The sequence below is a fragment of the Lissotriton vulgaris genome, chromosome 1_1, assembly GCF_964263255.1.
Source record: "Lissotriton vulgaris chromosome 1_1, aLisVul1.2, whole genome shotgun sequence".
Classification (NCBI taxonomy): Eukaryota; Metazoa; Chordata; class Amphibia; order Caudata; family Salamandridae; genus Lissotriton; species Lissotriton vulgaris.
In genome coordinates, this window is record NC_141685.1 from 918,615,007 (window position 1) to 918,642,623 (window position 27,617).

The 27,617-nt window shown below is 44.8% G+C and overlaps 1 protein-coding gene across 1 annotated transcript in view; it reads left to right on the forward strand.

Annotated features, from left to right (window-relative positions):
* Positions 1–363: 363 nt before the first annotated feature.
* The window catches only part of SPC24 (SPC24 component of NDC80 kinetochore complex), a 77,088-nt gene continuing 49,834 nt past the window's right edge, over positions 364–27,617 (forward strand). Inside the window, exon 1 of the mRNA XM_086936388.1 lies at positions 364–760. The gene's annotated coding sequence lies outside the window, so the exon portion shown is untranslated. The remainder of the gene's footprint in view (positions 761–27,617) is intronic.

Here is a 27,617-nt window from a genome sequence, read left to right on the forward strand (position 1 = left end):
GATGACTTTGGACCTGTTGAACTAGGTGCGAGTCACAGCGTCAGCTCAACATCCTGTTATTTTCAGCAAATCGTTTAATTTCCCCGTGCTTTACATGAGCACCAGTTACGTTTCACAAGGACACATTCATTTTTGGAAGGCACGGGAAGATTACATGATTTGTCCAGAATCACAGGATGTTGAGTCGACGCCGAGACTCGAGCCTGGTTCCGTGGCTTCAAATTAGGCAACTCTAGCCGTAAGGGCGGCAAGGCTGCATCCTCGGCCAAGTTTGCCTTTTTTACAATTTAAAAAAAGTCCCCAAACCCATCTCACCAACCCACAATAATCTGAACCGTTGCACTATAGCTCGTCTGCAGCTGCTCCCAAAAATTGACAACCACGTCGAACAAGGGGATTTTGAAGTACGAACTACGAAACTCTATGGTCACAGACTCATTACGCCTGCGCCGAGTCCAATCATAGCGAGATTTGTGATTGGACGATGAGGAATACGGCTCTTTGGAAGGCCGCCTTACTACTGGCTGCGCTTTTGAACGTGGTAGAAGCGCGAGCGGGAAGCCGGAAGCCACTGTTTTGATCTCGCACCCTGGGTGCGTTATTGGGCTCTCGTCCCCCAAGGGTCATAGTTAGCGGCTCAATGCAAGTACCATGGGAAGACCTAAAAAATAAAGGATACACACGGCGAGAACTAGCCAGGGGTCCTGTTTACCCCCCACGATTCTAAGCTTTTGAAGCTGTTGCTGCAACTTTCTGCCAGGTGAGAGAGCGTTGTAACAAAGCAAACCTGACCTCCATCTCACTCTGTGAAAGCACTTTTTTGCCATAATCCGGACACATTTAGTTTGCGATTTGCAAGTTAGTGGAGGGGTTGTTTGTATCCTGGAATGAGGGGAGAGTTCAGGTTCGCAAGGAAGCCGATTTTGAGTTAAAACCGGTGCTGGAAGTGGGGATTATTTATTAAAGGATGCTATAGAATAGGGTTCCAAGCGTGGTAGCAAAAAAGGCGGAGGAGCATGATACTCATCTTATTTTTTAAAACATGGCCGCCAAAAAACATTAGAAACGAGGACATATGTGGCATTAAATCTGGTATGTCTTACTTAATTGGTTACAAACTGGCCACATTTTATATATTGCCCAGTTAAGGCATCTTTTGCAGAGAATTGTGCGTGCTCAGCAATTTTCAGGGGATGATAAAGTAGGATCTCTATGGAGGCAGGGCTTTTAAAAGGGATGAAAAAAGTGGATGGGGTTCCAAATGGGATGTGGCCTATTTAATTAGACTGTGGCTTAAACTTGTATTCTAAATTTCTGTGATTTCCATAGAGTGCCAAGGGACTGGAATTTGGTTCCCCTGAGCTTTCTGTTACTCTATACTGATATATAACACAATAACTGACAGTCATGAAACCAGCCAGTTATATATTGAATTTGTCAATGGTTGTTAGCTGTTTTAAGATGAACGAGTAACCACCGTGATTTGTTGCTAGTAATTAATATTGAAAATGTTTCAATTCTGAAATCCTAAGACTGAATTAAAACATTACTGAGGCCTGTGGAAGGGGCAGAGGTCTTCAGTATCTCAATCACTCCCTCCCTTTATATTCATATTATGTAGACATGTTTACCCTTTTTTAGGTCGAGCCTAGGTGCATTCGCTGTCTCTCAAAACATGCTGTAATTTCTCTGTTCTTTCAGCAGGCTCATCTCTTTTGATTGGTTCCTTCCTCTGTCTTTCGAAGTTCCTTTGGTTTCTTTGGTAGAGATCTTACGTTTGTCCAGCCTTTTGGCTGTTTTGTTCCGAACTGAAGACTGGCCCTGGTTACATAGATCAGTTTACTTCTGGCCATTTATACTAGTTCGGGCAAACAACTTTTTTTTTTCCTTGCTTCTGCTCCTGTTTTAGAATGGTTGGTTGTGTTTATTAGCTTTCCAAATGCGATCACCCACTTCTCTTTCCGCTCTCCCCTTGCCTCAGCACCATTTACTTGTGACAGCTGTTCCAGTGAAATTGATATCTGCTGCTGCGCGATCGTTTTATCATCCCTTTAAAAAACAGGGTTACAAAACCTGCCGGCGGGCTTTTTTAAGTAAAAAGTGCTAAACAGGTGATATCCAAGATAGAGTCAGGACAAGCCAGAAAGTTGTTGTTTCGCACAGAGAAAAATTCCGATACAGGTATGCAGGGTAGTGATATTTATTTTTAGTGTTTATGACTCGCTTCACGGATTCCGAGTCAAGTTGGAAGCGAGGAGTAACAGCCAACACGTTTCGCCCTCTTTACAAGGCCATCCGACCTGGGGATTTTTCCTCAGGGCTGTACGCATCAACATTACAGTGGACCAAATGGCCCACAAAAACAAACAATAAACGGACCATACAAAGAAAGCAAAAACGTGCAGTTTGTGGTGTGCTGAGTGGTCCACAAACACTTGTACACCATTTATAAAATGATATGGCATAAACAATCATTTGAGAACGATCAAGAAACAGATATGCAATGCTAAAAGGACAACCAATTAGGAAAACACAGAGTGAGAAAAAGGAGAGGGTAGGGTAGGTAATGGTGGAGCCAAGACATTGCAAAGATATCAACAGACACGGATGTAGAGTTACGGTAAGATTGGTCATTTGCAGTCATATTAAAGATTTGCATGTATTGTATTTGTAGTATAGCGAAAAACAATGAAGTATAATATGGAAATATGGCTTTGATATACAATCGTAGACCTAAAGAATTCTGCAAATAATTCATACAGGTTTTGATAGTCAGAAGGTGCACACAAAGTGTTATTTGAATGTTCCGATAAAAGAAGAGTGGTAGGGAGGAAAACGGGAGGGAGAGGTAAATACAAGAAACAAAAAAGGAGAAGTCAAAAGAGGGGGGAATGGACGTCATAGGTTAGTGTAGAGAGCACGGAGTATATATAAAAGAAAACATTTGTGGGAGACATAATTTGTTTCAAAATAAGTCATTTGTCAAGACACATGTTCAGTCAGTTAATATAAAAAATTGTTGGTATGTAGGTAGAGTCAAAAATATCTTTACATGGAAAGGTGGATAATCTGGTCCCATGCTCAAGTTCCAAGAACACGGTGGGGAGAAAGCAAAGAGGCACTGGGATTAATTTAAGAATTGACGTTCAAAATAATAATCTAACAGTGAACTCTTGTGAACTGTGAAATCAGTCTGGGTCTATTGGTCCCGTGAACTTGGTGGGTTTGCGAACCTTACGTTTCTAAGGCTATGCGTGGTGCCTTGATGAGTTTTCTAAGGAAAAAACATGTGTGTGTGTATTTAATGTGGGTGGGTTGTGCGGTATTATTTCGTGAGGGTAGGGGAAGTGCCATGGAAAAGTTTGCATGCGTTTTAATTATGTGTTCGTAATCTAACTCAAAGCCTGGTGGCGTGCAGCATTGCCACGCTTACCGTAAAATATTCTGAACAGGACTGGCGTAGACCTGGGACATCGGCTCAATATATGTTTTTCTGTGGGGGGAAAACACAGGTAAAGGTTAGCGGTTGCAGGCATCGGAAACGGGGTCGGGACACGTAGGACTCGTTTTTTTACACCGGGTCCATTGTCCTGCCTCTCTCTTGGAACTCTTTTGGCTAGGGGGTGAGGGATCTCCCTCTGTCTAGGATAAGCACCCTCTCCAGATTTTGATTAACTAAATACGGGCAGTAAGGGTTCGGGACCTAATACTCCTACTTGCTAAACAGGAGAAATGACTCCAGATGCCACTGGCACAACTCCTTACATGTAATGGGGTGACCCTGTAACCCTCAGAACCTGGGTGGGTAATAGACAAAATAATAATGGTTCTGTCGGACAAAAATACACACTGCTTTAGTATTTCAATGTTTCCTTTTACAATTCTCGTTCCTAACCAGGATATCAAGACAGGTGTACTAATACATTCACAAACAAACACACTGACCACAAAGTAAAAAATGAAAGCAAATTTTTACTCATATACTTTCACATGTGAAAACAAATTACTTCAATCGCTGTCCCTAACCAATATTTAAAACATAAACGGCACGAAAACTTTGTGCTAAAGCACCCTCTCCAGATTTTGCTCAAATAAATACGGGCAGTAAGGGTTTGGGACCTAATACTCCTACTTGCTAAACAGGAGAAATAACTCCAGATGCCACTGGCACAACTCCAGCCACCCACGTCTTAACATTTCAAGCTTGCGGGAATCTGGAAAAAAACACCACAGAATGAAATGGGAATGCAAATCTGTGGTGCTCCGGAGGAAATCAACAACATGACTAGCATTGCATCTTTAACGGGTCCCTAAAACGGAACCTAGCTGGAAGCCGTGAAGTTTGCTTGGGGCGTGGTCTCATTTCTTTCAGCGAATGTATGTAGGGGGAGGAGGAAGAGCAGACGCTTTGAAAGAGTTTTCTACTCAGCCCAAGAGTTTCCCTTAATGCCACCCCCTCCCATCAGTGCTGTAACTGCTCACGACCATCAGTCTCTAGTTTTCTGCACCATATGGAAAATGTTTGCTGGTTGTGGTACGCTTTCCTCCCCTTCTTGCTGTTGATAACTTCAAATTCCTTTTTTCCTGCCTGGGCGACCTTCCGATCGCACTAATCCGAACAAGCTTTTCGGTGTTGTCGCAGGCAACTTATTATCAAAAGTCAAGGGCTCAGTTGGACACTTAATAAAGTAATCTCAATGTATATGAGCACAATGGCAATATATTGGGTTATAGTGATATTGGAAAGAAAAGGAAGCAAATGCACCTCTGATTGGTTTTTTAATCAAATGTTTATATAATCCTTGAAATGAAATACTGTTACAAAGTAATACATTTGAACATATTTCCTTTGTGCGGAAAGCTGCTTTGGCATGGAATGCTCTTCCCTTAGTGCTGCGTGGCATCCAAGACTATAGACCTTTCTCTTCTAGTAGTCCTGGTTTATGTCTCCTTTTTTTATTTTTTTCAAGTACAGGCCGGGACACTTTGTTTGAGTATCCGCACGCGATATACATTTATTTAACATAACATAACAGTTCTGAGTGAAAGGCGTCCCTGTGAAAAACGGAACCTAGAAAATTAGTGACATATATGTGAAATATATGCAAGGTTTCCAATGCTTCATATAAACGACCATTTACATATATATGTACAGTATACAGTGATCAGTGCTGGTGAACAATGGTTTGTTTATGCAACTTGTCGACGGCGTTTCGACCCTTTGTGCAGTGTAGGGTCTCTTCAGGACCTATGATCATAGGGACACCTGTGAGAAGATGAGGGACAATGTCAGTGTGTGGCTCATTTTAAGCAACTGGTATTATGTGGTGGAACTAAGGTTTCGTTTGTATAGTACCTGAAGGGTAAGGGACCGGCTCGTGTGGAGGGTGTGGCAACGTGCAAAGGATAAGAAAGGGATACTCACATGGGTCCCAGCTGGGAGCTACACACGTGAGAAAACCGAGCAATTAGCATTCAAAAAGTGGAGGTTGGTGGCATGACATTGTATTGCATCTTGGAACAGACCTGGAACTTACCCCAAGTGGGTGGTGAACAGGCTTTTATGTGAATGCGCACAATGTAAGGATCAACGTGTGTGGAAGATTGCATGATCAAAGCGCTGTCAAGACGGGTCTGTAGAGAGGGGGACTGAGCATGTGCATTGGTAATAGTATGGGGACACTTGTAATGGGGTGAACATATATTTAGTAAAGGCTCAACACTTACCGAGTTCTGATTCTGAGCACATGCATGGAAGCAGGCTACACTTCCTTCTGTCGTCAATCACGACAAAGCCATTCTTTTTTCATATGGAGGGTAAGAATATTCTCAAGTCTAAAGTTAGGAAACTGCAACACACCAAAGGTGGTTTCAGGCTATTGAAAGACTGCTGGCAAAATCAAGCTACGTTTGGAGAATGCCACCCCACATCAATATGTAATTCCAAAACTAACGCATGCCATTCGGAAGTTATGAATTCTTTAAAACAAACTGAAAAGTCGTATGGTAGTAAAGCTACCTGTAGTGTTTTTGTTGGTAATTGTATTATATTGGAATTATATACCGCTTACTACCCTGACAAGGTGTTGACACGCTGTCTTTCTTGCTCCCTAGCAATGGTGAACACAAGCATTGCCTCATCGCTGCCAATGCCTAGATGGTTGTGAAATTGCTCTTCAATCCCTGGCAGCACAGCACCCTGGATAATGTGCTGCATGGCTAAACACTTATAAGGTCACAAAAGCAAGACTTGCTGGCTGTGTCAATGCTTATTTCTCTTCTTATCTTGCCCATCTGTCTATTTCACACCACATCTTTCCTCGTGAGCACCCTCTTTTCACTTTCACCTGAATGTACTTCCTTGCATCTCCTTCACTTTACAGCACCCAAAAATGCAATGCACTCACTCAGCCATAAGCACTGCATTTTCTTTTACTTTTGTCTTGTCTGTATCCTGACAGATGTACGCCTCCTTCATCCACATTTACACAGTCACAATTGCAAGTGGAATATGTGACCTCTGTGCTCTGAAGAGAGCCCAAGGATTAGATGGTTGTGTACTCTGAACACATTTTTGACCCAGTGACGGGCACCGAGAGAAACTCGCACTACCTTAAGCCTCAACTCCAGAACTCTCAATTGTGGTCTGTGTTAAACACCTGGAGATTACTCCGTTCAGAGTATACGCTATACAAGAGTTATGTGCTACGCAAAAAAATATATGCAAAAACAACATTCTGAAAAGAGTTAACACTCTTAAGGTATGCAAGATTAAGTAACGCATGTGAAGCATAAACAAGAGATAAATTGCTATAATGGGTTACCTTAACATGTCGTACATTCATTGTTCAGAAATCGTTCGGTGTTTATCCCTCTAAAGTTCAGGACATAAATATAGGGACCCGTTTCGATGTCCGTTTGCATTTACTTTCAGATCTGAGACCCAGAGGGACCCAGTCCTCTTAAAGCCCTTTATGGCGGTTAACATACTTGCTGGAGAAATGTTTTGTCTAGTCATCATTTTGACTTCTCATAAAGTAGCATAGAGGGTAATAGTGTCTTCTGCAAAGCACAACAGATTATATGCAGATCACAAATTCATTTTTTAGGTCTTGCACATGGCAACGCAGTCGCCATCGAGAGCTATTGTTACCGTCTTGCCTGCCAAGTGATACAGACCGGGGCACACGCCGATTTGGGGTCTGTGTACGCGCCCGTGAACACGCGCATGTGCACATCTCCCTTCCGTCATCGCAAGCTCCACTTTCTTTTTTGTAATGCGCACGTGCGCTCCTAGCGCAGCACGCTCGGTCTTGTTTCTATAGCACATACACATCTCCGGTGTATCCTGCTTGCATCATACACACATTCTCAGCGCTCACATCAGACAGCAGCAGCACAGGAGCACACGCAGCGGCAGACAGTTCAAATAGCGCAGCGGCCCCGGTAGAGCACAGTGTACTCGCCGTGAGTTGTACCTGCCTGGGCGAGCACTTCCTCTTACTGCCACATAACGTCCTGCGTATCTCACCAGGTCGCTCCTCTCCAATCCCCAGCTGTCCCTGCACTATCTCCATGTCAGTCAGCCCTGCGCCATCTGCCGACCCCCACCATATTCTTCCACAACTACAGACTACGTTTCCTTCCACCGCCAGCAAGAGGATTTTCCAGCAGAACCTTTCAGCCCCTAACGCCCCCTCTATACAGCTACTCTTGCATTCCTTACCGTTACGCCATACTTCCACGCGATGCCCGGCAGTGTGTCCTCAGCGCTCACAGGGTGCTCAGTGTACATCTCTACCTAGGTGGCCGCTCAAGGACAGTTCGGCCTCAGACTCGGAGCCTCGGCACGGATCGACAGCCAGGGGTGTGGAAATTTTCAAATCTACTTGTCCATGGGACAAAATGCAAAATAAATCTACATGTCCTGTAAGACAGTCCACTTGTCCCACCTATTCGCAAATCAATATTGTGGGATGACATAAAGCCATTGATGACATTTTGTTTTAATAAAACTGAACAGTGAAAACCTGACTATTGCTGAGAAGTGAAATTCTCCTTACGTACTGAAACGCAACATATCTTCAATAAATAAATCAAATGACACTTGTTAAAGCGCACAGCTGCTTCGAAGGTAGCGTCCCATCACTCTAGCAGACAGTAAAGGCAGGCCAAAGTAACAAGAAACTAAACTGAGTCAAATAGCCAGGTTTTAAGTTGTCTTATGAAGGCTGACCGTGTCAATTAACCGTAACAGAAAAGGAAGACTGTCCATAATTTTGCAGAGCGCACAGTAAAGGGGTTGCCACCACGACGAGACTTCAGAAATTTTGGAATCCGTAGAAGATGACTATTGTTGGATCTAAGTGCCCTTTTTGGATTATACCAAGACAGTCTATTCAGCAGATAACAGTGGACCTCACCATGATAAGCTCTGAAAGACCACGTTAGAGCTTTGAAGTTGATATGCTATTCTATAGGAAGCAAGTGCTGATGTCTCAAATGTGAAGAGATATGATGCCGCCTCGGAACGCTCCTGATTAGTTGTGCCACTGCATTTTGAATTAGCTAAAGTCTGTATCAAATATGCAGGAAGACCAAGGTAGAGACTGTTAAAGTAGTCCCGATGGGACGTAATTAAAGAATGAGCTGTTTTCCTAGTCTCTTCAGGAACCAGATCAAGAAACTTCTTTATCAGTTTCATCTTCAAAAGACAGACGGACGAAATCTGTTTAATTTGCGATGTAAAAGAGGGGGTAGAGTAGAAGATCATGCACAAATTTCTAGCATCCCTGGTATGATTAGGATAGGCTCTGCATGCCACCACATAGAAGTTGGTGGGGGGCATTTTGGTAAAAACCAAAATTCTGTTCATGTCAGAATTTAGTTTTAATCAATTTTTACCCATCCAAGTTACGACTGCTCTAAAACATTCTTTAAAATTGTGAAAAGCTGCACGGACTTCAGGTATGCCAGTTTGGATGTACTGGCCCAAAACGCAAGCTGAACCATATTTGCATATCCATCCATGTTGGTTGTATGTGGAAATATCTACTGCAGAAACATCAGGCTGCCAAAATATTGAGGACCAAAATATAGTGTCGTGAGTTAAGAATAGTAATCTTTACTTACCAATTATCTTCTCAATTTTGACCCTCAATATTTGGTATATAATAATCTGGTAGCACGATATTCTGAAGTCAAAATTAAGGTGGAATACCTCAGTGTTGCTGTAAAAAAGAAATTGATGAGAAATTCTGTGCAGTTGGGGAGGTGTTGTCTGTCACGAGACGTCTGGCCTGTTTCCAGTCTAATTGGTTTATCCTCTTTCATCTTGCCTCACTGACATTCTCACTGCACATACACACAACCCAACTGCTGAGACACACACTTCTGGACAGACAAACACACCCACTGCACAGAAACATAGCTACACTACAGATGCATAGGCTCATACGTCACTTAAAGTATAGACTTGCAATCCCATGCAGGACCACACCCCGAAGACCTACCCCTGCGAAGACAAAGACGCCCACTATAGAAAGACCCAAGCACTTCCTATTGACAAGCAGTTCCCAACAAGAAAGGTTTGCATAACGTGTCTAACTTGATCCTGACTGTAGCAGAGATACTGCCTGCAAAGATATCCACGGATTTCCAAAAAGGTTAGAAGAAGCCACTCCTTTTCTATTCTAAGGAAGGACATTCTACAAATGTACATGAAATACAAATGTGTGTTGCAGAAGGAGAAGGATTCTAAGGAAGTTTTGGATAGGGGCAATGATGTCCAGCACAGGTCAGTGAGGGGAGGCCAGAATCCATGGTCAGACTCAACATTTCCACTGACTATTCAAATTAGTTCCCAGGAGAGTAAATTAATATTTGGTTATTTTATGATAATTCTGAAAATCTAGCATGGGTTTGGTCCTCCTTGGTACACGGTGGGCACCCCTAGTCTCTGGCTGTTTAGGATCTCTAGTTTGCCAATGCTTATTTTAACTGTGCTTTACAAATAGCACAGCTTTTCAGTTTGTTAGGCCCAAAGTGTAGATGTGCACTTGTAAAAAGATTCACTTACACCTACCTTTTCTTATGAATGAATATTTTCTGAGAAGTGGGTGTTTTAGGGTCGGAATGCCCTCGGAAGTTTGTGTACACGCACAAAATAATGCATTTAAGAGTATTCACAAATTTTTCCACAGCCCATTCTCATCATGGACTTAGCCAAATATTTGCTAATATCAAAGATCGGACAAAAACTGTGTCCAGGGTGAAAGTGGAAAGAAAACACCACCTAATTTTAGGTGGGATTGTAGGAAAAGGTCTTACTGCTTCCTTTGTAACTCATTTCCCAGAGAGCATGGAGAAAAATGGAGCGCAAACCTTGTGATCATAACAAAACCAAAAAGAAAAGTTTTCTCCAAAATTTTATAATAGTTTTTGTACTTAGTTTTATAATTATTTTACTATAAAATGTGAAATATAAATGAGGGAAAAATAATATGTAAATATTTATTATAAAAAAGAAAAATTTGTATAAAAAAGAAATGTAATAATTAATACATTTAAAAATTATATTTTACAAAACCTTTGAAAATCACTTAAAAAACCATAGGTTTTAAATGTTATAGTGAGGTATTAGCATTTAAAAAACCGTACAAATTCACTAAAAAACCATAGGTTTCCCACACGTTATAGTTGGGAATTAGCATTTAAAAAACATTGCAAATTCACTGAAAAAACCAGAGGTTTCACACACGTTATAGTTAGGAATTAGCATTTAAAAAACATTGCAAATTAACTGAAAAAACCATAGGTTTCACACACGTCATAGTTAGCTGGACATTTCACTCATACAAAACCATTGAAATTCCCCCGTTATAGTTAGTTCAGCTAACTATAACTCGCGTGACCGCAATGCACTGCTGATGACGTCACATATTGCATCACTCATGACATGGTCAGTGACATCACTACCCTGTACACCCTAAAAAAAATCCCACTCTGGTCCCTTTAAATACACCTGCACCCCATAATCGTAACCCACCCTTACTCCGTAAAATACCCCAGCACCCTTAAACAGTAACCCATCCTGACCCTAAAAATGCACCCTGCACCCCAAACCCCAAACCTATCCCTGAACCCTAAAAATACCCCTGTACTCAAATCCCAAACCTAGCCCTGGGCCCTAAAATTACCCCTGTACCCCAAAACCCAGACCTAGCCATGAACCCTAAAAATATCCCTGTACCCCAAAACCCATACCTAGCCCTGAACCCTAAAAATACCCCATACCCCAAACATAGCCCTTGACCCTAAAAAATATCCCTGTACCCCTGTACCCCAAAACCCAAACATAGCCCTGAACCCTAAAAATACCCCTGTACCCCAAAACCCAAACCTAGCCCTGAACCCTAAAAGTACCCCAAATCCCAAACCTAGCTCTGAGCCCTAAACATACCCCTGTACCCCAAAACCCATACCTAGCCCTGAACCCTAAAAATACCCCTATGCCCCTGAACCCAAAAAATATCCCTGTACCCCAAAACCCATACCTAGCCCTGAACCCTAAAAATACCCCTATGCCCCTGAACCCTAAAAATACCCCTGTACCCCTAACATAGCCCTTCACCCTAAAAAATACCCCTGTACCCCAAACCCATACCTAGCCCTGAACCCTAAAAATACCCCTGCACCCCAAAACCCAAACCTAGCCCTGAACCCTAAAAGTATCCTAAACCTAGCCCTGGCCCTAAAAATACACCTGTAACCCAAACCTAGCCCTGAACCCTAAAAATACCCCTGTACCCCAAAACCCATACCTAGCCCTGAACCCTAAAAATACCCCTAAGCCCCTGAACCCAAAAAAAACCCTGTACCCCAAAACCCATACCTAGCCCTGAACCCTAAAAATACCTCTGTACCCCAAAACCCATACCTAGCCCTGAACCCTAAAAATACCCCTATGCCCCTGAACCCCAAAAAAACCCTGTACCCCAAAACCCATACCTAGCCCTGAACCCTAAAAATACCCCTGTACCCCAAAACCCATACCTAGCCCTGAACCCTAAAAATACCCCTATACCCCTGAACCCTAAATAGATCCCTGTACCCCAAATCCCATACCTAGCCCTGAACCCTAAAAATACCCCTGTATCCCAAAACCCAAACCTAGCCCTGAACCCTAAAAATACTCCTGTACCCCAAACCTAGCCCTAAAGCCTAAAAATACCCCTGTACCCCAAAACCCACCCTTAACCCTAAAAAAATAATCTAAGAAATAATGAGAAAATAAAAATAAAATACCTCTGAACCCCTAAAACATATACCCCACCCTTAAAATACCCCATAACCCCTAAAACATATACACCAACACCCCCAAACTAAAACCATACACTTACCTTAAACTTAAATATTAAAAACATATGCTATTACCATTCATGCTTTTACAACGAATTTCGTTGTAAAAGCAAGTGAGGTAAAAGTATATAAGATATGCCATGCGTTATAATTGCATTGCGGAGTGATGGTAGGTTTGTTGTAAAAGTATGCGGAGTGATAGTATGCGGGATGAAAGATTCGTTGTAAAGGTGTTTTACCAGTGTTTTGAGGCCATAATTTCGATTCGGGGCCTCCAACTCAATAATTTTGCTAATGCGACTCCTAGATAACTAAATGTGTCTGTCTATTTTCAAGGACTCGCCTTCGAGTTTAATAGTGCCCCTGATTGAGCAATGCTGATTAAAAGCCATACATTTTGTTTTAGCAGTATTGATTACTAGCCCTTGTGTGCCGCATAAGTCCTCGATTCAAGAAAGTGCATGTTGCAAACCCAGACTCATTTAAAGAAAATAATTCTGAGAGCCATGACACACCCCTGGTGTACCCTCTTTGCCACTGTGAATCGATCGGTGACATTACCAGGGGCACCTGACAGACTTGTGCAAAGTTGTCCTCATGAAGCCGGATGATTAAAGACAACAGATCTGTGGGCATTCCCAGATCCTGTAGTACCATCCATAGCTTTTTGCGTGAAACTTAAGTCAAAAGCTGACTTAAGGTCTGGTCAACAAAGGCAGCATACATGCTGCCCTTTCCTATTACAACTGTCCGCCAGTATATTAGCAAGAAATAGAATACTTGATCAATGGTGCTGACATGCGATTTGAAACCTGTCTGTAGAGGGGACAGACTGTCATTGGCAGTTATCCATTCCTGTACCTTTGCCAGTACTGAACGAGACATCACCTTTTGAATTCAATCTATTACGCTTATTTACCTGTAGTTTCCTGGCGAGGATCTATCACTTTTTTTGAAGATGGCTATTATCTCAGCATCCCATCCCACCAGGAATCTGTTATGGGGGCACCACGGGCTATAGCATTAGCTAATAATATATACCTTACAAGACGGGTCTTCGTCTCGCTCTCCCCACCCCCCCCACCCACCCAAATTTAAGGTCCTGCCATTAATTTTCATCCCAATCTTTTTTTGGCTGTGCGCTGGGCAGACTTATACGATTTCCTCGCTTGTTGGATACAAATTGGGTGTTAAGTTTTATAACCTCGACAAGGAGCTTCTGTGCTTTTCTGCATTCTTTATGGCAGGTTTCCCTTTTAAGATAAAAAGGTCTGAGGACATAGGTTCCCAATTTGTTTAATAGTTTATTATGGACACCTGTTGTGGCTCCATATGTCGCTGCATTAGACAGGTACACCTCTAGCTCCACTGACGCGGATTACGTCTCTACTTATGGAGGACAATATATCTGGCTTTTCTACAACCTTAGTTCACATGACACATCTCATGTTTAGAAATCAGCAAGTCTCTGGTTGAAGTCTAAGTAGGAGGGGTTGTTAGCTTACTGGTTTTTAAAGATTCAATTGCAAAACTCAGTGGGTTGTGGTCACTTTCCACTCTCTCAATTATTACTATATCGATGAGAGCAGACCACGGTTTCAAATCAATGAAAAGATAGTCAATACGACTAGCATGATGACCATTATTATAGGTGGTGGACACCTGCCTATCGGATTTAGATTGGATCTCCCATTTGCTGCCCCTTTCTAGGCAGAAAGCTTTGAATTGTAGGGCTGCTTCTGTCCATCTTTTGATGGGTGCTAGTTCTAAGCTTGGGATACCCCAAAGCGCATCTTCCTCTTCATTTACATTGTAGTCATCTGAGTCAAGAGGCTCGAAGATAGTTTTAAAATCCCCGGCTATTACTAAAGAAGATGTATCAAGAGAATGTCCTAATAGTTTGAGAGCCCATCACAGTTCTGGACGTCTGTCCCACTCTTAATCCTCTTGTATATGCATTGTAGATGTCAATGTTAACACGTGGGCTGATCTGCAGGAAAATGCCAAGAATATCGATGAGCATACAACATGAGAATTGCCTCAACCACTCTTACTTGAACAAAAAAATGTTTTCAGGTTAATAAATATTTTTCTACATCCCAACCAGGCATGCTTATTCAATGCCAATTATTTTTAAATCTTAGAAATATATTTTAACATCAATAGACAGAAATAAGGAGTGTACATTCAATTTATATACAAATGGTTTGATACACATAGAAACAAACAGTGTCACAATGATATTTAAACATCCAACATCCTACAAAGAAATTAATACATAACAGAAAACAAATATCACATACATATAGAATCAATGAATGAAAAAAATCAATGAATTAAAAAATAAAAGAATGGGGAATAAAGAACAACTGAATGACTCAAAACTGATAATATCTGGACTGGCCAAGCCTAATGTTGTTTGTTGATAATGCTCTATTCCACCAAAGCTGCCGACGCGTTTCGAGACCAGGACAAGTGTCCCTGGGTTCTCATCAGGGCTTTTATTCTTTGTGTCTGAAAGATGCAAAGAAAAAAAGCGTTTCACCATTTTGTTCAAATGAAAGCCTCAACGTAAAAATGCATTCACTAGTAGTATGTACATAAGGAGAGTCTACATACCAGGCTCTTTTATAGGCAGGAGAAGGCTTGTGGGACTTGTAGTCAGGGAAAAAGGGGGACCAAGGGAATCATTTGTTTTCAATGGGCAGACAATTCAATCTGAAAAATCAGGGCATGATTTATTAAGGTAAACTGAGCGTTTGTATTAATGCCATATCAATATATAAATCGACTACGTCGACTGCATAGCTCTCACCTAGCTCTAACCTTATATGTGCCGCCAAATTGCGAGATGGCTTGTAAAATATGACCATCCGTGTATTTTCCTGCCAGAGATAAAGTAAGCGCGCATAAATCGATTTGGAAAAATCAGAAAGGACTGGGCTATGCCGTTCTCTACATATTTAAAGGGCGCTGTGATGTAACAACAAGAGCCTACCTTGTGCAGGCTTCGTTATTCTTAAATTGAAAATAGTCCAAACGCCTGTGTTCCTGTCAAGTAAAAGGAACACTTGTAAATGATTCAAATAAAAATAAGTTCTTAGCTCAGAGGAATAGCCCTGGGATTAAAAAGTTACCTTCTCCAAAAGTGCTTCTGCAGCAACTGGGTTCCTCGAGGTATGATTCAAAATGGCCAGGTTGTTTGTGGGCTGGATTTATATGAATGGGGCCCAAGTGCATTATGGGTCTAGTAGTTTCAACGAGTCGAAATTCAAAAATAAACAAGTAGAATGAGTGTGGAAGGCCACGTTTTGCTAAATTATGATGTGGGCGCTGCATTATTTAAAAAGTTAATCTCAAGGTGAGAGCATATGCTTAATAGATTACAAGGAATATGCATTCTAATGCAGTTCCCTTTAAGAGCAACATGTTTACAAGCTGTGAATAAATCAATGCTGGTGGAGTATGAGGGTCCCCTTGGACTCCATGGAAGTTATGTTTATGCAAAGAATAAAAGAGTTGGGCCCACTGGCCAAGCCCGGCAAGTCAAGCCTGACGGAAAAGTCACTCACGAAAAAACTAATACACTTGCATATCTGGACTAGCACAGGGGGCGCAGAGGAAGCCGTGAACAAGCACTACCTCGCACCATTTCCGTCAACCCCAGACACCTTAATCCTGCTAGGCACTGGGGAGAATGCGTCATTAGCCCCGAAATATAAATAATGCGAAGTTTAAAACGCTCGCATACCCGAAGGAGTAACGTAGAAGAGGCCCCGGGGCGCGAACGCTGATCTCCCGCGCCGAAGTCGGCAGACCCCTCCCTATACTTGGGGCCAGCGCAGGGTACCAATCTAATCGTGCGCCAGGAATGTCAAGTATACCTGCGTGCAGGCAATCACTGGACAGATCGGGTGACGCTTCACCCGGTTCGATACTTCCCGGGAACCGTGTGTGATGCAGACGCTCGGATCCCAACGATGCCCCCCTGCTGGTGCTCGACTTATACCTCGGAGAGGCCCGTGACACCAAAGGCCGAAGCCCTTGCCTTTGAGCCACAACTCAGGTATGCAGGGAGATTCGAGGGCATGGCGGGCCACTACTGCCGTGGGGAAGAGGCTGTAAGGCCCTGCGTAAGCCGTTTATTTCTCAAAGGTGCTCCGCCCATAAACTGCCCAAAAAAGAAGCTTCGTAGCATTGAAAGGCGAGGTTGAGTGTCGGTGGAAAGAGCGGCACAGCAATGGGAGACAGCCTCTGTCTTAACTGTGTGATTACAGTGGGCTGAGATCCCCCACCTACCCACCCATAGCCACGAGCTGAAATTGTTTAACCGGTGAAAAGCATCCGCGGGCAGGGTTGCTTGGAGCAACACGCACTTGGGCTCCACCCAGTACCTCACACCCTATTGTTGTGGAATCTGCATGGAGGGGGTTGTGAGGCAGTTGGCTGCCCTGAAGAGACCGGGATCGTAGTGTGTGCACAGAATAAAAGCCTAAAAAAAGCAAGATGCTTAAGGCGTCCTGCATTGCAAATATATATATGTATATATGTATGTGTGTGTGTGTGTGTGTGTGTGTGTGTGTGTGTGTGTGTGTGTATATGTATGTATGTGTATATATGTATGTATGTATGTGTATATGTATGTATGTGTATATATGTATGTATGTGTATATATGTATGTATGTGTATATATGTATGTATGTGTATATATATGTATGTATGTGTGTATATATGTATGTATGTATGTGTATATATATATATATGTATGTATGTGTATATATGTATGTATGTATGTGTATATATATGTATGTATGTGTATATATATATATATATATATATATGTATATGTATGTATGTGTATATATATATATGTATGTATGTGTATATATATATATGTATGTATGTGTATATGTATGTATGTATGTGTGTATATATATGTATGTATGTATGTGTGTATATATATGTATGTATGTATGTGTGTATATATATATGTATGTGTATGGGTGCCTGCTTCTCCCCCAGCTACGCGTGTTTACACGTGGGCTGGTGGGAGGAGCAGGTACTCAATGTCACCTACAGTGACATTATGGTCAACAATGTATTGCATTGGATGCGTTTCATTGATGATGTTTTTGTAATTTGGAGGGGGGACCAGATAAGTGCAGAAAATTTTATACAATCACTCAATGTCAATAATGAGAATCTGCATTTCACATCACATATTAATAAATTGGAGGCAGATTTTCTTGATAAGATTTTTGTGAAAAATTCCAAGTTATGCACCAAACTGCACCGCAAGAGTACTGCTGGAAACAGCACACTCCATGCCAGCAGTTCCCACCCCCGTCACATCATTGACAATATCCCCTTTGGGGAGCTATTGAGACTTAAACGTATTTGCAGCACCGATGAGGACTATGAACTCTGTGCTGCTGAAGCCCTCAATAGATTCAGAGAGAGGGGATATAAGGAATCTGTTTTGAAGCAATCCGTTGCTAAAGCCAAGAGCAGACCCAGGGAGTCTCTTTTATCTAGCTCAGATTCTAGCTCTGAGGTAACCACAGAATCAAGTAGCAGTCCACCCAGATTGATTCTGACTTTCAATAGACAGGAACGCAAAATACGGTCTATCATTAACCAAAGATGGCCAGCCTTAAAAACTGATTTGGTGCTGGCCCCTAGAATAGCAGATAGACCGAACATCACCTATAGGAAAGGCTTGAGCATGAGAACCCAACTTAGCCGAGATTTTCCAGAATTGATCAAACAAGATAATTGGATGGCTAGGCCGGGCTTTACTCGTTGTTGTAGAGCTTGTAAATACCACCAAATACTCCACACCCTTCAAACCCGATCTTGTGGAAATTAGGGGGAAACATAACTGCAAAACTGAATTTGCAGTTTATGTTCTGACATGCACCTGTGGCCTAAGATATGTGGGCAGTACCGGCAAACAGGTGCATGTCAGAATTCTACAACATCTGCGAGCCATCGTGAACAACGACAGCACATATCCTGTGGCTCGTCATTTCAAAGCCATCCATCAGAATAATCTTGAATGCTTAACATACTTTGTCATAGCCTCCGTACCCAAACCCATCAGGGGGGGAGACAGGGATCTCATGCTTAGGAGATTGGAATCTCAGTTCATCCTAGAATTGGACAGTCGTTTCCCGAACGGTCTTAATACTACTGAAGACCTTCATGTATTCCTGTAATGACCCTTTGTTGACTAGCATATATTTACTTAAAGTATCCCTGCCAGTGCCTGCCTCTCTTGCTCTTTTCAAAGTCTCGTTTTGAATTATATTCACTGAATCAATCTTTTACATTTTGGCACATATGTTTGATAGTGGTAAGGAGTTTTTCTCCCATCGACTATCTACATTGTAAGATAGAAAAAAAGAAAACAAAACTTTCTTTCTTTTTCCCTTTTTTTCCCTTTTTTTGGGGGCACGCACACATTTTAAAACCTACAAAGCACTTTTATTCTGACACAGACAAAGGGGGCATGATAATAGGCAGTTATTAAACTCTTTCGTACTGCACGATCTATTCCAGTGACCATATTAAAATATATCATAATCATAATGATTACACTAAGCATTTATGCTGATATCATATTGGATAAGTTTCTTATCTAATAAATCTGAGACAGTACATTGTCATATATTTATATCAGGTTCTAGTTAATCAATATAAATAACTTTTTGTACATAGTGTGCTGTTTATTTATTAGTGACTATTTATTATCACTACAAATTGCGATATTTGCACATTGTCTCAGTTACATGTTTTTTATAAAAATGTATATATATTTTTATAAACTACAATATATTTATTTTTTTAATTATAAAATAAATTGTATTATTGTGATTTTAACAACGCATTTATGCTGTTATAACTATACAACTATTTTTTATGGCACTGGCTCAGACGAAAGACTGCTTTAGCCTAAGTTATGTAGTGTGTCTTCTATGTTCATTGACACATGGTTGTGAAAAAAATGCCCGGGAAAAACTATTTGTATTTAAGCCATTGTGAGTTTACTGACTAACGATCTGTGAACAAGGGCGGACGCCCGAAACGCGTAAGATCTGGTGGCTTGAACGCTAAATAAATTGTTTTAGCCCATGACGAACGTTGGAGTGGCGTGGTTTCTTTCCAACATTGCTGTGGCGGCGGCTGCGATAAATTGGAGAAAGAGCCTCACTTTGTGCATATATATATATATGTATATGTATATGTATATGTATATGTATGTATATGTGTATATATATGTGTATATGTGTATATGTATATATATGTATATGTATGTATGTATATATATGTGTATATATGTATATGTATGTATATGTGTATATATATATATATATATATGTATATGTATGTATATGTATATATATATATATATGTATGTATGTATGTGTTAATTTAACCCGCATTTTAGTATTAAATCTGTTTGACAAATAAAGGTACTCTCTAGCACAGCACATTGCAATAAGGGTCCAGAACAGTAGAATGCCAGAAGCCAACATAGGGAATAATTGACTATGATGTACGTTAGACATAACATGACGGTAATGCCACTGCCGTGGCTGAAGAACCTGCCTGGATAAGCAGACTAGTACAAAAACACGAAAGCAACTTCCAAACACCCACTCCCCGACACCCGCCTCCCCCCAACTACCCGCCCACCACCCACGTTTCAGTTCCAATATCCCCTTGCCCAACCATTACCATCCAACGAAATGTTCCCTAACCCTCTCCCTGCGACAGCCTCAGTAAACGCATATATCTGGGACAAGTCACTTCCCTAAATTCAGTTGCAAGCATCGACAAGAAGGGCTGCCACAGGTCCGAATACTTGTCACCCTCCCCCTTCACAATGAGGGACAGCTTTTCCATACCCAATACATGCCAGAGGTGGTGTAACTAACCTTGAAATGTGGGGATGTGTGTGGTACGCCAATAGGATCAAATGTTCTGTAACTCTGAACCCAGTGCTATGGCAATTAGTCGGCCCGGTGCGAGTGCAGCGGGTAGGTAATAGGATTGGGCAGCCCTAGCAGAACATAGGCGGGGAATCGTTGGATGGACGTATCAAAGTGTGAGTCCACCTCGTCTAGGACCAGCCTCCAATCCTGCAGCTGGCCACAATCCCACAGTAGGTGGACCAGAGTGCCCCTCTCTCCACACACGCACCAGCAAGATGCCTCCCGTCTGTGGTCGATCTCATAGAGCTTCTCAGGGGTGTAATACCAATACTAAGTGATCTTGGTGAGGGTGTCAGTCAGGCCCATATGGTAGGCGGAATGTCGTGCACGATAATAAACGCCCTCCCAGTCCTTCTCGCTAAGCGTACGCCCCAAATCTTTTGCCCAGCGTGCTTTCCCCCGAGTTGTAGATGTGTGTATAGCAGCCAAGGAGCATGCGGTATAGATCTGATATGAGCTTTTTGTCCGTCTTTCTTGTGATCAGCCAGTACTCATACGGACTGAGTCGCCGGTCTGCCCCTTCCCTGATCTGACCATTGAGCGCCCAGTGCCGCTCCTTGAAGTACCTGTGCCGTTCCAGTTCCGGCAGGCCATACTCTTGCCGAAAGGCGTCAAATGGAAGGACCCCCTCTGCTGAGTACATATGGGATGAAACCCTGCAGCCCGCCGGGCGCCATCGCGCAAAGGCAAGTGTATCTTGGCCGGTCCCGAAGTCGGGGTTATCTAACAGGGGCGTGAGCAGAGACGGGAAGGTCGTGAGATCATGCTTAGTATTGACAAGATCCCACACCTCTAGCGGGACCTGAGTGATGTATGAGGCGTAGAGATTAGGGGGGGCGGTACTGTTTTCGAAGGAAGGGAACCTCCTCGTGCGGGTGACCCGCTACCGCCTGGTCCTGAAAGATTACGATTCAGAAAAGGGGGTGGTGATGAACAGAGTGTCTGAATTAAGCAGACCACTCTTACCCAGTCCAAAGATCAGGGCTTGATCCATCACCGTTATTTAGCTCACTGCACCATCCCAGCTCAGAACCTGGCTATGTGCAAATTAGTCTGTCCCTGGCCCAGTGCATCATGGGAACAGGGCAGACCAAACTACCAAGCCAATTCTTCACCAGAAAGGTGACAAGCTACCGGCTCCTGAAAGAGCCAGTGCTTCTCGGATTCCCACCTGCTCCATTCCACTAGTGTCCGCAGCTGGGCTGCCTGATAGTATAGCAGCAAGTCTGGGAGCCCCAGTCCACCCCTCCTAGGGGGCAGTGTCGCTAACAGAGTTTCATTCTCGGCCGTTTGCCGTTCCAGATAAACTGAGCAAGCTCAGATTGAGTCCGGCGAATCCAACCCTCCGGAGGCCGCAAAGGTATGGCGCGAAACAGGTAGAGGATTTGAGGGAGGATCGTCATTTTAATGGCCGCCACTTTGCCTAACAAGCATGGAGGAAGGTGTCTCCATCTACCCAGCTCCATTCGAACAGTTTGGCGAATTCGAGCATAGTTAAGACGGACTGTGTCCTGCAGCGTGGCCGCCAACTGAATCCCCAGATAGGGTATAGCATTGGGCGCCCAGCGAAAGGGGAAGAGGTCCTGCAAATGGGCCAGAGTATGGCCCTCCAACGAGAGGTCCAACGCCACCGATTTACTCATGTAAACTTTAAAGCCCGCTGCTGTCTGGAACGAGTCCAGAATATCGAGGCCGGCAGTGACTCTCTCGGAGAAGACCTGGATAAAAGGACATCATCAGCATATAAGCTAATTGTATGCACGTATGCCCCAAACTTAATCCCCTGGACTGTCGGGGCGCATCTCATTGCCTGAGCCAATGGCTCCATGTAGAGTGCGGAGAGCAGGGGCGACAGGGGGCACCCCTGTCTTGTTCCCCGTTCTCTGGGAAAGCGCGGCGAAGAGCAACCATTAACCGAACCGTCGCTGTGGTCCACATATAAAAATTTAGTTTGAGCCTTGAGATGGCCGCAATAACTTCCTCCGGCCTAATGCTACGCTCCAGAAGCTCAACCTGCTCCTGAGTGAGGGCAGGGAGAGAAACAGAGGCCAAGAAGGATTCACAGTCAGCTAGATCAAGCGAGGATCCGGTGTACAGAGATGTATAGAAGTCAAAAAACGCCGCTGCAATCTCTGCATCCTCCGTCCTACGTTCTAATCTCCTTCACCATGTGGGCTGCCGGGTTTCTCGGAGTGCGCGACCCAATAGCCGCCCGCATCTATCCCCCCAGTATAGTACATGTGTCGTACCCTTAAGGCCGCGTATTCCGCCCTATCTTGATCGAGCGCACTTAACTGTTGCTGCACTAATTTTAGTTGCTTCCAAACCCTGGGCGCGCCCGTCCTTTGATGCATGTGCTCTAACTCCTTCACCTTCTGCGTAAGCTCGTCCCTTTTGCCCGCCCTCTCTACATTCTCGGCCTCGGAAACGGCTATGAACTCGCCACGCAGTACTGCCTTAAGCACTGCCCAATGTGTGGCCGGTGAGGTATCAGAAGTGTTATTATGGAGTAAGTAGTCTGTAATAACCCCTTTAATTTTCTCTACTATGTCTTTGCGGTGCAGAAGCGTATCACGCAGTATCCAGCAGCGCGTGGGTCGCGACACCGGAGGGAAAGAAAACACCACTGTTATTGGTGCGTGATCTGATAGTGACGCGGTGTCAATGTCCACTGCGGAAGTCAATGCCTGGAGGGAGGTGGAGGCTAAAAAATAGTCTAATTGCGCTTATATGTGTGATGTGCATTCGAGTAGTATGAGTATTCCCTAGTGCCAGGGTGAAAGCTGCGCCAGAGGTTCACCATTCCCAACTCCTCCAACCTAGCCAACCCCCCGCTAGAAAGGGTCCCCGCCTGTGTGGAGCGCTGAGCCGACCTGTCAAGGAGATTATCAAGCACTAGATTAAGGTCCCCACCCACCAAAACGTGTTGGTCGGTAGAAGTAGCCACTTAGCTAAGCGCCAGATGAAAAAACCTTTCCTGACCCTCGTTAGGAGCGTAAACAGAGCAAACGGTGAACTCGGACCCACCCAGGGAGAATCGGTAGGAAAGCAGCCTCCCTTGTATCTCCGCCCCCTTCTGTAACACTTTCCCCTTGAGGCGCTGGGGGATATCGCAACCCCTGCTGTTTTAGTAGAAGCAGATGAGAAGAACTGATATGGGAAACAACGCGCCTTCATTCTTGGGCAATCCTTTTGCAATAGGTGTGTCTCTTGCAGGAGGCATATATCTGCCTTCGAGTGTTCTAAACAGGAGAGAACTGCATTACGTTTGACTGGGTTGTTTAGACCCCGGACATTCAGGGAAAGAATTCTCAATTCAGTAGCAGGCATGACTCACCGCCAACCCTAACCGCACAATGCTCAGGAGATCTGCCATGTTCGCTGCAGGCCCCCACCTGAGGCGCCAATCATCTTGCCCATGGTACAGCCTACTGTGCCTCCCGATAGCTATCCAGGCACCCATTCCATAGACCATCAAAGGAGAGCCATGGACCTGAACCCCCCCCCCCCGCATCCCCCTCCCCAAAAGTCCTACCCCAACCAAACCTCAAACAGGAAAAAAAAAATGTCAAACAGTACATTATGTCCTTCATCCATAGATGAATGGTAGAGGGTAACATCGGGAACACAAATCAGCGCATAAGGATACTCCCTCCTGCCGACAGCGTAAGCAGGAGCAAACGCACGGGCAACACCATGCCGTGAGTCAGTGCAAAGTTCAGCCAGGATGGGATGTGCTTGACCCAGACGAGACAGCCTCTACTGCGGCGAGCTGACCCTCCTTAATCTCTGCCACTGGGGGCTTGCGGGCACGACGCCGTCTGCTCTGCTGTCGCCATCTCAGTCTACCATCTTCCGGGTCTCCAGTGGGACCGCCATCATCTATCTCGGACGGCAGCTCCAGGCCCAGTAGGTTGCAAGCTTCCTTCAGAGACCGGAGTTGGTATAGTACATTGTCCCTTTTAAAGATCTGGCGGAACGGGTTGCCCCAACTAGAAGAGATATTATGCTGCTGAAGGAAAGCCGTGACCGGACAAACTCCTTCATTTCTGTAGTGTTAGCGCGGAGAGGTCTTGATATAGGACTGGGGACTGGTCCCTAAAGGACAGAGGGTGCATCTAACGTGCCTTCTGCAGGATCTCTTCATTCGTGAGGAAGTCCTGCACACAAGTCAGTATATGTGGAGGAGGGGCGGTGGACCAACTCTGTGAACTCTATCAATTCAGAGCTCCGACTCCGCTGGACGACCCAGGATGTGATTAAAGAGGTCTCTGGTGAAACTGAACAAATCCTTGGTATCCTCGGACATCGCTACTCCCCTAATATGGACGTTATGTCTACTGGAGCGATTTTCTAGGTCTTCCACGTGTGACTGGAGATCCACCTGCTGCTCATGAATCCTCAATGTTTCCTGTTGCAGTGCTTCCACTTAAGTTTTGCGATTGTCGCTCGTGGACTCCAGGGAGGACGCCCGCTCCCCAATCCCATTGACATCCCCGTGCAATTCCCTGATCTCCTTGGTAAACTCCTTTTTCAGAGTGTGGATGTCCTCTCTTAGGGTAGTGAAAAGCGCTTCAAGAAATGCTTTGGTGATAGGTTTGGCACCCCCTGCCTGCTCCGCTACCGCTCCAGGCGCCATATCTTTAGGTGGATTGGGCCCTGACAAATAAATCTGTGACTGTTCTGTCTTTGCGAACCCTCGCCGTGGACATAACTGCCCAGAAGGCCTATGGGGGTCAGGCACCAGGCTCACCAGGGCCCCCTGCCTCCAACCAGTTCCCGCTGACAGCCTCCAGAAAGCAAATGGCCGTACCCGGCAGCCAGTAGTTCCCAGCCAGGCGCCAGAAAGTCTCAGCAAGGGAATCGCAATGGGCCAGCCCCTCCCGACTGCCAAGCCGCCAACTCTGCTAACGTGTAGGTCCCCACAGCTCAGTCTGCACCTAGGTCAATCGCCAACCTATGCTGTCCAATGGCCCACCCTGGACCAAGGGTGCCCCCCCAACTCCACCACTGGAATCCAGGCCTCCGCCGCTCCCCACCTTACCTCCTGCTCCTTCTCTCCGCCTCTGCGCAAGGCCACCGCTTCTTCGTACCACGCCTCCAGGCCCAAGTTCCGAAGGGGCAAGAGGCTCTCCAGCCACAACTCTAGGGCCAGCTCCAGATGTTAGTGCTTCGGCTCCGACCAGGGCGTAGGCCCAGCGCCAGCTGCTAGCCCAAGTCCCCGGCAGCGCAGGAGGGCCAATTGGGCCGTCCGCCCCCCCTCCTGAAGACACGATGCCGCCGCTCACCCCCAATAGCCGCCGAGTCCACACACCACTGCTCGAGGGACAGCGGGGGGACACCACGCAGTCCAGAAGCGTAACACTATCCACCAGGTCCAGGTCCTGAGCTCCGCTCCAGTCAAGTAGGCTGCCGCTCGATAGGTCGTAGCTCTGGGGCCTGTGCACCAGACTGCAAGATGGTGGCCCGTCCCCTCCTCCGCCGGGATAGCTACCCAGCCTGGCACCAACTCGATGGCCTGGGTCCTCAGCGCTGTCCATGCTCTGCCGCGCTGTCTCTGCCAGCCCCTGGTGCCGCACCTTTCCGGCCACTACCACCGGGCGCCAAGAGACTCCGGGCTGCAGTTCTCCCGGTCCGATCCGCTCCCCTATGCTTTCGGGAGCTCGGCCCACCGACGGTATATGCCGACTGTGGCTATTTCGGCTCAGTGGCCCTTGCTGTAGAGTGCTGCCGGCGGGGGCTCCGGAGCCAGACGTCCGATCACGCCGCCATCTTGGCCATGCCCCATTAACCCACATTTTAAAAAGATGCGCTGGCGCTATTACGGATGTGCCGCGCTATAACATAATAAACACATACAATGTTAAAAGAAACAGTACGTTGTGCGATCTAAACACATATGTTTTGCTAACTTAACCCGCATTTAAAGCACATCGTGCTTCTGGAGCTTAACAAGCAAGAAACCTGGTAGGAAAGAAGGAGTGAGGGAGAAGGCAAAGATTGACGGTGAAAGTCCAGAGGGAAAGAAGTAGAGAGAAACAAAAGTAACGGGGTTAATCTTATAAAAGACGCTCTCGGCATTGCTGGGGGGGGGAGCAGCAGCCTTTGATGTCTGGTGGTGTGAGAGACAAATGTTGGTGTGCGAGGCTTCCTTTCAAGTCGGGTGGGGGGGGCGGGGGAGCAGGGGAGCAAGCGAGTGCTAGGGAAAGAGCTTATGGGGTGTGAGTGAGGCCAAGCGCGCGCCTGGCGAAGCGTCACCCTTCAGTAGACAATATGCGTTGGGAGGAATCTGCTTGTTCAAGAGCGTTTCCCCTACAATAGTTCAGAACTATAAATAGCTCGACCTAAAAACAATTGCTTACTGTTAGACCTGGCATCCTTGGCGTGGTTTCCCCAGTCTTTTTGCTTCTACATCCTGTATTTTCGACTGTTATTCTGGACTTCATTTTTGCTGGTTTAGATACTCTGAGTAACTTTACCACTGCTGATCAATGCTAAAGTGCAAGTATCCCTGAGTAAATTGAAATTCTGATTGGTTATTCAGGATTGGCATATTTGATTTACGGATAAGTCCCTAGTAAAGTGCACTTGGTGTGCCCAGGGCCTGTAATTCAAATGCTACCAGTGGGCCTACAGCACTGGTTGTGCCACCCACAAGAGTTGTCCTGTTAACGTATCTCAGGCTTCCCATTGCAGTGTCTGAGAGTGCAGTTTTAAACTGCCATATCGGCCTGGCAAGTGCACACACTTCCCAGGCCATAACTTTCCCTGTTGCTACATGTAAGCCCCCCCTAATGTAGGCTGAAGGTATCCCCATGAGCAGGGTGCTGTGTATTTGAAAGGAACCGCATGTACTGGTGTGTTTTACATGTCCTGATAGTGAAATACTGCCAAATTCGATTTTCACTACTGTAAGGACTAGCTCTCCCATAGGTTATCATCGGAGCTTCCTTGTAACATTTTAGAAGTGTAACTTTCTATTGGAAAGCGATGGAAATTGTGCATTTTCTTGTTTACCCATTCTGTGCCTCTCCCTGCCTGTGGAATCAACGTCTGGGTTGGCTGACATTTGTGCTCTTGTGCATTCGCTCTAGACAGTCGCACACAGGGAGCTGAGGTGTGCCTTGAATATTCAGGTGGCCCACCACAAGGCTGATGGAAGGGTAGAGTGGTGATACCTTAATAGGGCTGCAACTCTCCTCTCTAAGTGCTGTCTCCACCCCCTGTAGTTTGTCTGAAGCCAGGTCAGAGCAAAGCAAG